Source organism: Synchiropus splendidus, chromosome 4 (genome assembly GCF_027744825.2).
Source record: "Synchiropus splendidus isolate RoL2022-P1 chromosome 4, RoL_Sspl_1.0, whole genome shotgun sequence".
In the NCBI taxonomy this organism is placed as follows: domain Eukaryota; kingdom Metazoa; phylum Chordata; class Actinopteri; order Syngnathiformes; family Callionymidae; genus Synchiropus; species Synchiropus splendidus.
In genome coordinates, this window is record NC_071337.1 from 22,476,302 (window position 1) to 22,487,219 (window position 10,918).

General features: G+C 44.0%; 1 long non-coding RNA gene across 1 annotated transcript; it reads left to right on the plus strand.

Annotated features, from left to right (window-relative positions):
* Positions 1-6,831: 6,831 nt before the first annotated feature.
* LOC128757828 (uncharacterized) lies at positions 6,832-9,495 on the plus strand. The gene is made up of 4 exons (XR_008414404.1): positions 6,832-7,107; positions 8,572-8,682; positions 8,905-9,124; positions 9,216-9,495. It is a non-coding gene; the product is annotated as an uncharacterized LOC128757828 (long non-coding RNA).
* Positions 9,496-10,918: the final 1,423 nt, after the last annotated feature.

The following is a 10,918-nucleotide window of genomic DNA, read 5'->3' on the forward strand; positions in this document are numbered from 1 at the left end:
CCGTTGTCTCCAAACGATCGGCACATTCACGATGCATTTAAGGACCATGCCAGTGTGGGAATTTATCTCATTTTTGTTCAATCAATCATGAATTTAATCTCGTCTCCGTGCCTTCTGTCCTCCAGCATACATTGTACCTGGGTCTAACCTCAGACAGCCATGACAATCTGGACAATCTTTTCTGTTCTCCCAGTTTAGAAAAGGTCGTTGATTTCTTAATCCGCCTCTCTTTTGTTTTGCAGATTTTCTACCCATTCCTTGTGTGTACATCCCGGTCTGTGTTTTTGGCTTCCGCCGCCCTTAGTTATTGTTATTGTTTGTCTGTCCGTATATAAATTTTGATTAAATCTTTGTAATTTAATCCCGTCTCTCGTGCCTCCTGTCGGCCAACACTCCCTGCACTTGGGTCCATAATCCAGAATTATGTCAGAACCATCTAGCCAAGAACCGGACCCAGCGGCAGTTGTTGGTCTGCAGAAGGCATTAGGCGTCCAGGGCTCGCGAATAGGGACTCTTGAAAGAGCTGTTCAGAGCGTCCTGGACCAATTGCAGAGTATGTCTAACATATTAAACCGTCTGTCTGCTTCCTCTGACTGACGCAGGAGCGCCAGACTCAGCAGCTAACTCTGCGGTCGAGCCAGCACACCCTGTTGCCAGTGGGCGTGAACCAACCATCCCCACGCCGGAGGTTTATGCTGGTAAGCCAGGGTTCTGTAAACATTTTTTTTCCAGTGCTCATTAGTTTTTGACTCCCAGCCGTCCTCATTCACAACTGACAGATCCAAAGTGGCTTATTGCATAAACCTCCTCCGTGATAAAGCCAGTCAGTGGGCGGTCTCCTTATGGGAGTCAGACTCTCCTATATTAAGTAATTTACAAAGTTTCTCTGTAGAAATGAGGAGGACTTTTGATGCTCCCTGTAAGAGCGGACCCAAAGCTTCCCAGCAACTAATTTCTATTTCTCAGTCAGTTTCTGAATATTCTGTGCCTTTTCTCATAGCGGCCGCTGAGGCAGGCTGGAATGAACCAGCACTTATGTCTGCATTCCACAATGGCCTAGCTGACAATATCCAGGACCAGCTCTCCACTCGTGACGAGCCCGGTTCTTTGGAAGAATTAATTCTCCTCCCCACAAGAATAGACAACTGAGTAAGAGAGCATCCCCGAAGGAGATGGTCCACTTCTCACGTGGTGCTTCCGGTCCCATCTTCTCCACCTGCATTGTCACCCATGTCTCAATCTCCGGGAGATCTTCCTGGACCTATGCAGGTGGGGAGAACGAGGCTGACACCTGAAGAGAGACAGCTTCGCATCGCTCGCGGTCTGTGCTTGTACTGTGGTCAGCCGGGTCACACCATCCGTGCCTGCTCTATCCGTCCCAGGCGTCCCTGTCTTCCACTCGTCTCCACCAAAAAGGTTAGTTCCCCCAACTCCTCCAGAATCATCAGAATAATTTTTTCAGCTTCCCTGCGTGAAAATACTAATTGTGCTTGCGTCAAAGTTTTCATTAATTCCGGTGCAGATGACAACTTCATTGACGCCACGTTTGCTGAATCTCTGCCTCTTTCTCTCATCAGACTGGACACTCCTCGCTCCCTGTCAGCAATTGACGGCTGTTCCCTCCCTCGCTACCTCCCTCATCGCACCGCACCTCTAACCCTCACCTTGTCTGGAAACCACACCGAAGTGATGTCGTTCCTGGTTCTCCCATCCTTCTCGTCTCCACTGGTTCTGGGATTCCCCTGGTTGTCACTTCACAATCCTCACATCGACTGGTCCTCCTCTAAAGTCACAGGTTGGAGCACTCAGTGTCACGCTCACTGCCTTCAATCTGCTTCATCTGCCTCTTCCCTTCTTTCTCCTCTTCTGTCTCCTCCTGACCTCTCTAGCGTTCCTTCCTGCTATCATGATCTAGAACAAGTATTTAGTGAGGATCAGGCCCTGTCACTTCATCTACATCGGCCCTACGATTGTGCCAAAGACCTGGTTCCCGGAGCTCCTCTACCTTCGAGCAGACTTTACAAAGTCTCTAAACCTCAAAGGGAAGCCCTTGAGAACTACATCAACCACTCTTTGCCAGCAGGCCTGATCCATCCCTTCTCCAAGCTCCGGACTTAGTTCTCCTCCGCTCCAATCCTGCGTCACCCCGACCCTCCACGCCAATTCATCGTTGAGGTGGACGCCTCTGACTCTGGATTAGGAGTGGTCCTCTCCAAGAGGGATCCGACCGACCAAAAGGTACACCCATGTGCCTACTTTTCCAGAGGGCTAACCCCAGCAGAACGCAACCATGATGTCAGAAACCGTGAGCTGTTGGCAATGGTGGATGCTCTGCAGCAATGGCGGCACCGGCTGGAGGGCACTGACACCCCCTTCATGGGGCTAACGGACCATAAGAACCTGAAATATTTGCAGACCGCTAAACGCTTCAACTCCCGCCAAGCTAGGTCCTATTTCTCGGACGTTTCAACTTTTCTATTACTTATTGCCCAGGAAGTCTCAATACAAAGCCTGATGTCCTGTCTCGACTCCACCAACCGCTACGGGCATGTCTCCATTCATGGTGGCATATGGGTATCAACCTCCACTCTTCCCATCCCAGGAGGCTGAAGCCGCAGTTGCTTCAGTCACCCAGCACCTCCGTCGCTGCCGAGACACATGGTCCCGCGCTCGGACGGCTCTCTCCCACAGCGCCGAGCACAACAAGAAACTAGCTGACCGTAGCCCGATTCCTAGTCCCACTTACCCACCCGCGACCTCCAGTTACCGGGTCACCCAGATATATTGGTCCCTTCAAGGTCCAGAAGATCATCAATGACTCGGCTGTCTGACTGAAACTCCCGGACTCTCTCCACATTCATCCTACCTTCCACGTGTCTCTCCTCAAGCCTGTCTCATCATCCACACTCCATGCAGCCTCAGAAGCTCCTCCTCCCCCCATCGACGATCATCCTGCCTATAAGGTACACAAAATCTTAAACAGCAGACGACGTGGCCGAGGGGTCCAGTACCTTGTTGACTCGGAGGGCTCCGGCCCGGAGGAACGCTCATGGATCCCTCGGTCACTTATTTTAGATCCCTCTGATTTTCATGTCAAGTACCCCGATAGACCCGGTAAAGTGCCAAGAGGGGGGATTCTGTTATGTCCGCACTTTGTTTCTTTCTGTTACTTTTTGTATTCATCTCCGCGTTCTGTCCTGTGCTTTTATTTTGGTTACTTCCGATTGTTCCTGTTTCCGTTTTCCCGTCTTCTATCTCGCTTTACAGCAAACACAGCTGGTGCTCATCCGATCAAGTCCTTCCAAGGATATATTCCCCGTGATGCCAGCTACGTTTGCAAGATGGTTGCTTCTCGCTCCATTTAAGGTTTTTCAAGACTCCTGTGTAATCGCTTTCCTCCCTGAACTTTTCCAGATTCTCCCTGCGCGCTTGAACTCTATTTCAGCCGTATCCTTTGTTCCACGTTCCTCCTCGCTCCACTTTCGTTTTCTCTCCCAGTTTCAATCCAGTCCGTGTTGTGAGCTGTTATTTAAAGTCTCACTTTTTAGTTTAAAATCTCCGTCAAATTTAACCCTCGCGTGCGTGTGTGTAATCACCACCACCGAGCGCTTTAAGTTTGTCGCCACCGCGTAGATCTTAACTCCCGGTGTGCTTTTCTGTTCCCCCAGTTTAGAGAAGGTTGTTGATTTCTTAATCTGCCTCTCTTTTGTTTTGCAGATTTTCTACCCATTCCTTGTGTGTACATCCCGGTCTGTGTTTTTGGCTTCCGGCGCCCTTAGTTATTGTTATTGTTTGTCTGTCCGTATATAAATTTTGATTAAATCTCTGTAATTTTATCCCGTCTCTCGTGCCTCCTGTCGGCCAACACTCCCTGCACTTGGGTCCATAATCCAGAATTATGTCATCAGGTCACTCAGATGGCATGGGACACGAATATTGATTGGAAATTTACTCACACCTTTGCTGTTTTGGTATGCTGCTTCTCGTCAATGTTTCCTGCAGTTGTCTGGCGTCTTTTTGGACTTGGTAGTTCTTCTGGTGGTGTGAAATATTTTGATCCTGTCTCTGATTGACCAGCAGAGCTGTCTTGCTTGTTCCAGTTTCCCACTGGCTCATCCTTCATCCTCCTTGAACTCAGTTTTTCATCCAAAATGATCATTGGGAGGTTATGATATATGTTCCACATACCTGCCTTGGATGGAGCAAAACATCTTGGAAACAAATTCAGCTGGGCGAAGGTGTCTTTTTTTTTTTTTTTTTTGGGAGGATTACGTTCTTCACTACAGCAAACCAGAGTTCGACGAAACAGTTTGCGTCTGCTTTTTCTTTTGTCACAAACTTCTGGATATTGTCAAGCATGACTAAACAGTAGTCCACTCCAGCGTGGGAAGATTCCCATGTAATTGTTCATCAAAATGTTGATGACACCTGGGAAGAAATAGTTCCTACCTTGAGCTTAGTTCCGCACAAGTTGAAAGTCCTGTGTGAAAGGGGAATTACTCCCTTTAGATTATTCTGAAATCATCAGTTTCTCTCATTCTCTCACATGACACTCTTCCTCCTGCGGAACTGCTTTTGCTCGCAAAACAGGAATAATTTGCTGTTCCTTCCCAAATGTGAGTTCTTCTCCGCCTCAGAAAGGATACATTCGGCAGAACAACTCACCGGCTGACTGCATCTCAGTGCAGTTGAAAAGGTAGGCAAAAGAGAATGTGGCATACTCCACAGTGGCTCTATCATGTGCTTGCCTCGCTCCTGCCTGTGAGACAGCTTTAATAACATGTGCAGAGCAAAGATGCAGCATCGTGAATCTGTCCTTCAGCTTTGATGTGACATCGTGGGCTCTCATGAGGTAGGTGTTGACATCCTCTCTGGTGAAAGACAGTACACTGTTAAGCAGGGATAATCTGATGGATAGCTTGTTTGGGAAAACACAATAACTTCCTCCTGAACTGCATCAGCCAATAAGTCATTGGAGGGACTGTGTGCACATCAGTGAGCACGTTTGTTACAGGGGGGCTTGTCTTTCCCCTGGCTGGGCATAACAAGTGCATAATGTAGCACTTTCCTGTTCTGGTCAGGGATCTTTCTCACTACGCCACCTGTTGCATCCAGATAGAGTGCCGCTGTGCTTTTTCTTCTTGAGGTCTTCTGCCAAAATATTAAGACCAGTATCTGTCATCAAATGTACTGAAAATGGGCCAATGTGGAGGTGAGCTAGGTGTCCCTTCGATGGAGCATGAGTCCCTGCACGCTGAGAACGCTGTCATGATTGGAATAGGAGTCTGCAGTTTCACACTTCACACTGTCTTTTCCGACAGTCACGCAGACGAAAAGTTAGCTGCTTGTTAAAGCGGTCAACAAATCATTTGATGAAGTTATTGCGCTTTTGTTGGACTCTTTTGTGTTTGACTGGATATCAGTACTGTAATTGCATGACTTTAGATTGTGTCTTTATTCATCCCACAGTCACATTGCTGCATGAGAAGAAATGACGTAGGGTTTTCTTGAGACTTGCACATGTTTGAAAAAGGGCCGTCATTGTTCATTACTCCACCACTAGACAAAGTCTGGGCAAAAGCGATCGTTGTGGCCAAAGGCAAAATGCACTTCTGAGCTAAAACAAAATGAAGGCTCATCATTTCAGGATAGAATCTCTAAACTTGGTTCTGGGTCTGCCTCAATGTCTCCTCCCATTCCAGGAACACCTCCCTAGAAAGGTTCCTTTTAATGTGAAGGAGGAGTAGCTTTCTTTGAGCCTTTCACGAATAGTGATGTTTCTCACACCGTCTAAAAGTTTCCTAGATGCTATGCTATGTCCGTCTCGAATGTGTCTCATGCCTCCTTACAGTTCACAATCACTTTGGACTCATTTGAATGCTTTTCCAAGATGCCACTGAAGAAATAGCGTCTGTACCTATGGACGATCATTCTGAGCCCATGCAGGCGGGGAGAACACGACTAACCCCGAATGAGCGCCAGCTCCGGATTTCAAAGGGTTTATGTATATACTGTGGTCTGGCGGGTCATTTGTGCTTGTCCGGTTTGTCCAAGGAGCCCTCATCTTCCTCCCGCCCCTCCGTCTTCCTCATCCCCTTTGGTACTTGGTTTTCCCTGGCTTTCTCTCCACAACCCTCAGATTAACTGGACTCGTTCCAAGATTTCTGGTTGGAGTCCTCACTGCCACTCCCACAGCCTCAGGTCTGCAGCTAACTCCTACGTCCCTCCACTCCTCTGCCACCCCCTGACCTCTCTCAAGCTTACTTGTTACCACAACCTAGGAGAGGTTTTAAGCAAGAATCAGGCTCTCTCTCTCCCTCCTCTTTGTCCCTATGAACCTTTTCAAATCCTGCTCCATGTGCAACAGATCCAAGTCCTCCCACCGCCCTCCCGCTGGTCATCTACAACCGCTGCCACTAGTGATGGGTCCTGCAACACCGATGCGCCGGCGCGCGTGCCGAGCTCACAGAGCAACCCCGCGTAGGTGCGCGTACCGCTTTAAGACAATCATGTGACTGTGTCGACTCGTCAAAAACACGCCGAACTGTGTTTATGAGGAAGCTCATCTGTCAACAGGATGCAACTGCTGAAACAATCTGATCACACGGTTCCTCGTGAATATCTTGTGTGGATCTGTGTGGATATTTGAGAATAGAGAATCAACACCCACCAAGCATTAATTACTCTAATTCCACAACCAAATAAAAAATACTGACATGACCGATGATTACATCATTAATAAATATTTAATGAATCGAAAATGGGCATAAAACATTTTGAAACCATCATGTTAATTTCGTAGTTTCACTCAGAGACGCAACTTACCTGGTTTATCAACTGCCTGTTGGTGTTTCTCCTCGGATGCTGTCGCCGTTTGTGTCTTTTCCAGTGACTCAGCGGTTCCACAGGTGAACCAGTCTCTGGTGTTTCCTCTAATCACCTTCAGTCGCCGCTTTCTGTCACATCCGCAGGTCCGGATACTGGACACACAGGTTCGCGTCCCGTCTCTGGGCAAAGAGATCAAGCATGAAATGCAGACTTACAACCAAAAGCACTCCACACTGTCCAGCCAGTTGAATGAATGACTTCTCCTATCATCAGATCCAGGTAGACAAAGTAGACTAAATTCATTGTTTTCACATCGAAAAGTGGATGCTACTGTACCTTGTCCTTGACAAGTCACAGAAGGAAAAGTGTTTTTTGTTTGTTTCGTAACTCACAACAAAAAATAGCATCTTTACTTGATACTATGTTTATATTTTAGGAATGGAATTCAGTTAATTGTTTATAAAATTGGCACTGAATTTTGTCAAGGCGCGGCAGGAAAAATAATTTAAACACATACTATCTACTCTTCTCCCAAATAAACTCTAATCAGTCTTTAAAAAGCAAATAATCAAAAGATTGTGTCTCATTGGAAAATTGAAGTGTGAAGTCACTTGCACATTTTCATTTAACTTCAAGTGCAAACAGCGAAACAGCCGTGATTTCACATAGCTATTGTTGGGTGGTCTTATGCGGCCATTTTCCTATATTTTTGTAGCCTGCATGAAGTCAGATGAAAACTATACAACTGATATGTAGTACTTCTTCTTACTATTTGTTTTTGTCCTTTTTCTTTTTTAGCCATTACTAGCTCAACATTAGTTAAAATATGTTCTTGTTTTAAGGCTTTTTTTTTTCTTTTACTTTAACATTATTGTGCATATTTCCTGTTCATCGAAATACATTGACTGCAACTTGAAAATGTATTTTCAAATAAATTACCTTTTTGTCATTCTTAAACGTCTGGTCCATAGTTTAATTGTGATTTATATTCAAATACTATGCATATAAAATGAACAATTTATTGAGATTTCAGGTTTCGTGGCATATTTACAATTGTTCATATCCTAACATTTAATCGTTTTCGGTCCAGTTTGTCCTCCTGTTATTTGAGGATATAGTTTGGATTTTTTCCCCCGACATGTTTTGTTGTCATCACTGCCGCTCTTTTGCCATGATGGTCCCTCACAACAGTCAGTTTTTATAATATGGCCCTTCAATTAATCTGCCCTCCTCTTCCAGAAGTGCAGCGTCTGCCACCTGGTGGCCAACAGTAGACACGACACACCCAGAAAATGTAAGGGCGGTGCTTCTTGTAGTGGACAGGAACCGTTTCTTCCACAGGTTCAAAAAAATATCGCGTTCTGTAAGTGGTTAAACAGAAAGTAGATTGGATGAAGTCATGTCTTTACCACTTTGATTCATCAAGGTCAATGACCAGGAACAACCCTGTGACAGAGCAGTCTCAGAACACATGCTTGCCTGAAGTTTCAGCACCTCCAGATTCTGTCATTCAGCTGATGGGTCAGAGTATCTTTTGCATAGTCACGTTAGGAGGAGATATTGAGAAACGAAAAATGAGCGCTTCTTCAATATCAATTTCAAAAGCATAAAAAATAAAATTTCATCACCGGTCTTCTTCTTGCTTTCACAATCCAAAATAATACATTTTAGAGTCAAAATGGATAATAAAAGGATAATAACTGATGGACTAATTTGCCTATCTTTTTTTGATCGGATGTGAAGGTTTTCAAAATGAGCGCGTCTTGGAACACCAGGTGAAGCCTCTATACGGAGATGATGGACCTGTACAACGACGAGGACATGAGTGCAAACAAAGTGAGCTGCATTTTTCAGGTAATATATACCTTGTCATTTTGCAAAGCTACTCGCTGTAGCGCTGAAGTAGCTAACTTGTGCTACCTATCGTGTCTCTCTTGCTCAGTCCGTGAACAAAGTTCAGTCAGAGGAATGAAAATTAGTTCAATTGACTCAGTGAATAAGACAAATTTTCTGTGTTATAAATTATTATTGGTTGTTTGATGGATGTGGATTTGTGTTTACTTTTGACTGATGAAGCAAACTTGGCCCTGTTTCCTGAGGAGTCCGGTCTGTTCAGCTGATTTGACCTTGGCCTACTGGGACACTCTGGAGTTCACGGTGAGGCAGAAGACAGTTCAGCAGCTTCGGGAACCCTGGACCGACGATTCGCTTTCATGCGGACACCTGCGACATCCAGCAGTCGAAAATACACCTCAGCCTGCCTCGCCAGAGCGTCGCTCACCAGAACAGCTCAACGGTAACGTTAATATGGCCTGTGATGTGATTTGTATACGATAATGAGAGAAAAAGTAATGTCATGTTATTTGTTTATCATTTCTGTCCTCCAGGCTCCCAATACTGGAAACTAAATCCCAGAGAGATTCTTGCTGTGCACGAGTGTGACTTCAAGGTTTGGCAGGGATCAGACACGTTCCATAAACTCGCACCATTTTCAGCACAAAATCTTTTTACTCTTCTTGCTGAAAGTCTTAGCAGTCCACATTCAGGCATTATTTGAGTCTCTAAAATCATATTGTCGCAAGGTTCAAAGTCATACTTTTCCTCTCACTTCACTTTGATGATAATCACATTTCGTGCTTGGAAATTGTGTAACAACCTGTTTTTCTGTTTAAGTATGTCAGTCATTTTCATTTAGTGTATTCATCAAATAAAAAAAATATATAATTTTTTACATTTTGTTTAACCATTTTCAATTGTGAAAGCAAAAGACGACTGGTAATTAGATTTTCATTTTTTTGTTTTTGAAATGAATATTAAATAACCACTTGTTTTTTGTTTTTCAATATCTCCTCTTAATGTGAAAATCCAATGAGCAAAAGATACACTGATCCTGATTCAACTGACATATGAAAACAAATATTTACATGGAAAAGTTTAATTAAATCTGCATCATCCATATTTTGAGAAACATGATATCACTCCTGTAATTACTATTTTTACTGATGCCTCATGCATGAGTGTGCTTGCACAATGTTGGGAAGAGAGGAACAAGTGTGAAGCTTGTGTTGGATTAAACATTGACTTGGCCCACAGTTAGCGCGGTAAAATAAAACCAGAAACTGTCAGCCAGAGGTGCACCATTTCCTGTCCTTCCGGTAAGCATTGCACAATCATAATTCAGGCAGGATTCCCCATGGCACATTGGCACACACTACAACAATTCCACACTCACAAATGTGCATCATCAAGTGCATCATGAGTCATGTCTTATTTTTTCAACGGTTCATTGAACCAGCAATGAGACTGACAGACAGTTGCCTGAGAGTGAATTGGCAAAAAGACAAGGTCCTGCAGTTTGAGCCAAAAATGACATGAACATTCCGTGCTGTATTTATTTTTAACTCTGCTTACCATGGCTGTTTTATTGTACCATCTGATATATATATATATATATATATATATATATATATATATATATATATATATATATATATATATATATATATATATACCTTCAAAATGTTGGATAAATATCTCATATATCCTCAAATATCATCATTTCTAATGATGAAATTGTGATGGTGAGTGGCGCTTTGTCTCTTTGTTTTCCTTGACCTAATCCCAGCTCTCACACATGGCACTTGGCCCGGACCTAGAGTGATGGTGCCTCTCCATTAATAAAAACTGTCACCCTTTGTTAGTTCTCTGAGGAAATTTCTCTTTACCCCGCACACACAGTTGTGATCAAAATAATAGCAGTGTTCTTCAAAAGGTGAGTAAATGCCAGAATTCTTCAAATAAATTATACTTTAAAGAAGACAAATGCATTGGGGATACTGCACATTTCAAAGCCATCAAATTGGAAAAAAGTAAGTACATGTTATATTAAACAGAAAATCAATGAATGTCTTTTGAAACTCAAATTTTCAACCTAGAAACTAAGAAATATTTGAAAATTCGACTTTGCTGAGTATCCTAAAGTAATATTTTGTTGCATAGTCATGGTTTCTGATGAGTGCTTCACATCTGTGCTGCATGGAGTCCACCAACATCTGGCAATGGTCAACAGGTATTGCAGCCCAAGTCAATT